The following is a 6,000-nucleotide window of genomic DNA, read 5'->3' on the forward strand; positions in this document are numbered from 1 at the left end:
TAATACATATAATAATTGCTACACTAATGATTACATAGAAATAATACATATAATAATTGCTACACTAATGATTACATAGAAATAATACATATAATAATTGCTGCACTAATGATTACATAGAAATAATACATATAATAATTGCTGCACTAATGATTACATAGAAATAATACATATAATAATTGCTGCACTAATGATTACATAGAAATAATACATATAATAATTGCTGCACTAATGATTACATAGAAATAATACATATAATAATGGCTACACTAATGATTACATAGAAATACAAAAGAAAATACAGCCTGAGGTTGAAGTCAGTACTGCATGTGTGAAGTACAGATAAGGCTTAATGCTATGTGTATGTATGTCTGTACTGTTGCATGTGTGACTCCAAAATCTCTATCTTCAGTAAACTGCTCAATAGACCTTAACAGATTCGTGTGCATAAAGTCTATGTCTAACTCAGCAGCAAAAGGAAAATGAGCCACAATATAGAAAAATTCAGTAATATTCAAGATAAATGGAGCATAAGGGAAGAAATATCAAAGTTATTACCAAAAACAAAAAAATTAACGCATAAAAATTGCTATCTAAACTTTAATATTTGTCTAACTTGGGAATCTGCACGAAATTTCAAATGGAAACCTTCATTTAATCCTTTTCACGAGAGTAGCATATACTCGTTCTGTCAGCCATGACTGGCTAGAAGTCCTAAGTAATTCACAATTTTATTTTGAGTATCGCTCACATTGAGGATTGAATCTTCAACCTCCAGAAGAGTGTAACTTTACAACTGAATTATGTGCAGGTTCCTGACTTTGACAAAAAGATTCCCGAGTTTGACAAGATACACGCAAAAAGGGTCAGAGGTTACGTCGGCCGAAACGTTGTGAAAATGACACTCAAGATAAGTAGTCCGAAGAATCCATATAAAACAAATAATTCTCATCTCAAAAATTGAGAAACGGAAAAAAGAAAGTCTACATAGTTATTTGTTATGCTATGTGTATGAATTTTTAACCTTCAGAAGAGTGTAGCCATACGTATGTGTATAAGGGGGTAGGTAGAAAGTTGATTATCTTGACATAGTCGCCTCATCTTATAAGAAATCATTTTGGCACCAAAAATCACAAATCACCATCTTCGTTTTGATGCAAATGGGTGCCACAGGCAAGAGCTGGGATCAAACTTCTACCCATATTGTCTTCTCTGGAGAATTTTATACATATGATATAAATTTCATAAAAATAATGTATATTTGAAGTTTTTAAGGAGGTTTATTTTATTGTAACTCACTTGGAGTTCTTACATCTATTATTACCAGTGATTCTTTGTTGATAACAAATGATGGATTTCCCTGAAATTGGAATGACAGTAAATTTATTCAAAATTCTAGAACTCTCCATTATACATTCTTGTCATAGTCTTGATAGTGCTATATCTATCTCCTAGTTCCCATACTTTTCCTTGAAATCATGTTTAATTGGTGAATATAATTTCTAATCTACAGAAACTTGTTGCCACTCATATCATGGAGAGCGCAATTTGTTAAACCAATGAGAAACCAAGGATGTATTTATGAATGGCCTAGACTGCCAACGCAAAGCAAGTGTATTTATGCCAGTTATGTAAAAATTTTGCTTTCTGGTGGCGATGAAGTTGCTGAAGGTGTCTTTGATGTCACTTAGGTTTTTTAAGCATTTCTCACGCAGAAAGTTGTTGAGATGCTTAAAAATGGGGTAGTTGGTGGTTGAGAGGTCGAGAGAGTATGCCGGATAAGGCAGAGTTTCGTAGCCCAATTAATTCAACTTTTTGCAGTCATTTTAGCAACATGCAATTGGGCATTGTCGTGGAGGAGAATTGGGCCTTTTCTGTTGACTAATGCTGAGTGTTGTTGAAGATTCTGATGCATTTCATCTATTTATTAACAGTACTTTTCCACCGTAATGGTTTTGTCTGCATTAAAAAACTAATGGATGAGACCAGTCGCAGACCATCAGTCAAGCATGACCTTCTTTTGGTGCAACTCTGGCTTTGAGAAGTGTTGTGGAGTTTCATTACTGTCTAACCACTGAGCTGAGCATTGCTGATTGTCGTAAAGAACCAACGTTTTATAACTAATCACAACCTGGTCGAGAAACAAGTTGTTCTCGTTACGTAAAATAAGGGAAGATGACACTTCATAACAGCGTTTTTTTTGGTTGTCATTCAATTCCTAAGGCACCGATTTATCAAATTTTTTGTCTTTCCAATCGCTCTCAAGTGCTTGGAAATTGTCATGTACATTATGTCTAATTCAAAAGCAAGTTCTTGAACAGTTGTACTTGGATTACTTCGACTAAAGCTCTTAATTGATCATTGTCAATATCTGATGGCTGACCACTATGCTCATCTCCAAGACTCTCGCTGTTGCCACGAAATTTCTTAAACCACCATTGTTCTGTGTATTTAGTAGTGGCTCCTGGGCCAAATGCTTTGTTGATATTGCGAACCGTTTCAGCAGCTTTTCGGCCTAGTTTGAATTGAAACAAGAAAATTATGCGAATTTGGTATTTTTCCATCTTGTATTCAATGTTCTGAAAAGCAGGCATAATTAATTATTTTAAAATGATTGTTATAAATGATTAGATAGAGTGAAAAACACTGTAAAATGATATATAAATTGGTCACAAAGAATTTTCTATATTAAAACATACAATAAAACTCTATAATTCGATAATTTTATTTTTACATTCATTCTTTTTTTGCGGGCTGTGATCATCTTCATAGTGGTCTGTTTCAGTACGTTTTGGCCAACTCATCCTCTGGTCTTCTTCAGGTGATTAACCGCAACAGGACAGAAACGCTGAGTCTCGTAACTTATCCTTAGTAATTACTGCCTTCCATAGTTGTTGTTGTTTCATCACATTTTGGCTAACTAATCCTTTGGCCTACTTAGGTAGAATTAAAGCTGCTATTTTCCATGCCACCTGAAACCGTAGAGATTCAACGCCTCTATCCACTGTACCACAGGCCCCGAAGGATAACAGTCCACAAAAAGAATGATTTCACAAATTATAAAGCCTCATCTCAAAAGGATTAAAAAAAGAAAAAAAATTTTTAAATAATTTTTTTTTACTAATAATTATCTTTTTACTACATCATTTTTGGAATTCATACTAATTTCGACATGACATGTATGTAACAATGTTTTTAACTAAAATGCGTTAGTTCCAAATCATACTATTCTGCACAAGCACCAAATATCCAATTGCACTTCATAATTACATTATGTGTACACATGCCTGGTAAATTCTTCTCTTGTTTGATAGTGATAATGCTCTGCTGGTTAGTAATGGCAGGATTTTTGTTTTCTTTGCAATTGCAGTGCTTGTGTAATTGCAAAGAAAACAAAAATTTAAGTTTATGAAAAGAAAAAATAATTTTATGATAAACATGTAATGTAAAAATAATCTGTTGCTACATTTGCAATAGATTAGTTTAAAATAATCGATAATATATATATATATATATATATATATATATATATATATATATATATATAATGTAGATATATTTGTAGTCATCGACATACAGTCCAGTTTCATTGTATCACAACTCATCAGTGCCGCTAGACTAGCACTTCTCCCAACCGAGTATTGAACCCAGAACCATCGCATTGATAGTCAGCAGTTCTACCGATCGACCCATAGGAGCGGTGCCTGCAAATAAACTTGCCAAATGTCTATTTTAAACAAACATTCGTCCACCACTTTTATAGTGCTCAAACCGCTTATTTTTATAAACAAACAGTGAGCCTCGGATTTTTTAGCCAATTAAGTAGCGAGTGAGATTATTTACGACAGTGCTCTACCCAAAGAGGGGGGCTTAAAATATATATGTAGATAGACAGACAGACAGACAGACAGTGATAGATTAATATATATCTCTATCTCTACTATTACATAAAAGTCAGTTTGTGTGTGTGTGAGTTCCTTCCTCATAGGTTCCAAAACGGCTGAGCCTATCTTTTGCATATTTCACACAAAGGTAATTTATATGTCTGGCAGTGTTCTTAAATATGTTTTGTACAGAAATTCATCCAATAAGTATCAAACATTGAAAAAATCTGATCATCATTTTTTCTTAAAAAAAAAAGAAAAAAAAATTGTCATCTGAAAATATAGCTCAGTGGTAGAGCATTCAACTACAGATCGAATGATCTCATGTTCAAGCCTGGGTGTCCCACACCATTTTATTTTTTCTTATTAATGAGTTCAATTTATAATAAAAGAAGAGGTACCATTTAAAATCACCGCAAATCATTTCTTCGTTTCCATATTTTAAAACAAAATATTAATCAGAAGTGACTTTTCCAGGGCATTCCTTGTCAAGTGCGAATATCCGCTGATGTGATATTGTAAACAAACACAAACGAAATTTGATAGACATTTTTTTTTTTTGTGAATTAGTCCATTGGGCATATTATTCCTCGTAATATATAATAATATATTATGAGGAATAATAGAGGATTGATTCTATAATAATACATACACAATCAGCATAAATTAAAATATGTTTAAGTGTATTATACGACCAGGCAACCAGCTAGTGGATCATAAGTCTTACTTTGTTATGTGCCACCACAAACTCAACTCAAAAACAATCACCAGCCCCAATGCTGCATGCTGTGAATTTTTTCTTTCATCTTCTCTTTTGTCCATGTCGAGATCTCTCACATTGACAGTTGCTGAGGGGGTGCGCACAGTAGCTCACAAGTATAAAAAAAATAAAACAATTCAAAGCACAAGAAGAAACAAGACTCCCAACACATTCTGTTTGGCTCTGGATGTGTGTGTGATACCATCGTAGAAAACAGACCTCTAAACTCTAACAACATTTTCTGTTGAGGCTGTGTTTATCAGTTGATGTCAGCTCATTTCAATCTGCTAAGTTTAACTGTCATACAGTGTCCCCAACTGTCGCAAACTCAAGATAGTCCATAAACTGTTCCTAATTCTCAAACTGTCGCAAAATTCATTGCCACTCCTAAAAGTGCCTGTAAATTAACTGGATCTCCATTGTCTGGTCTTTTGTTCCAATTACTGCCACATCTTGATTAACAATCCTAATTCAGCTTTCCTTTTTGTGCATTGGTGAACAATTTCCTCTTCATCGACTTTCTATTAAGCTGATTCTCTATCACTTTTGTTGATCAACTTTCTTCTTTTTTTTTTTTCCCCCCTTTTTTTAACACTTGGGGAGGGATGTCGATAGTATCACAGTTAAATTTAAATCTAAAAATTAAAAATGGAAGGGGATTCTCTAAAAAACATATGCATACCTATGGGGGTTTTTGTCACACTAATTTGGTTACGAATTTCACCATGACACGTAAATACGTAATAATGTTTTCACCTGAAATGCGTTGGTTTAAGACATCAACAACGTAAACAAGTACCAAAAATTCTGATGTATCTAACAAAAACTGGAGAAAAAAAAACATTTGGTACTTCTATATTATACAAACGAAAAAATCTTGAATTTCAAATAAAACAAATGGTACCTCTGTAATTGTCATATCGCAAAAAGTAACATATCCAAAAATTACGGAAAATGATGAGGTAGAAAAATAATTATTCATGAAAAACAGTTTTTGATAAAGTTGATGCGGGGAATAAATTTTGTCTGACATTTTGAATTACGTTCGTCATGTGACATAAGTAACAGAACTTAATTATCTCCCCTGTCAACTTATCTCTATTTTAGTAAGCGTAATATAGTGTTTCCTTTCATGAATTTCTTTTTTCATTAATATTTTTCTACCTTACTGTTTTTCGTAATTTTTGGATATGTTACTATTTGAAATTAGATAATTATGAAAGGTACCATTTGTTTCACTTGAAATTCAATATTTTTTTACTTGTATAATAAACAAACATTTTTACATCACACAAAAAATCCATTATTCAATACAGTTGTCATTTGTTTTAAAGAAATAAACTTGAAAACCTGACC

The sequence above is a fragment of the Euprymna scolopes genome, chromosome 22 (assembly GCF_053919585.1).
Source record: "Euprymna scolopes isolate OS-2025 chromosome 22, ASM5391958v1, whole genome shotgun sequence".
In the NCBI taxonomy this organism is placed as follows: Eukaryota; Metazoa; Mollusca; class Cephalopoda; order Sepiida; family Sepiolidae; genus Euprymna; species Euprymna scolopes.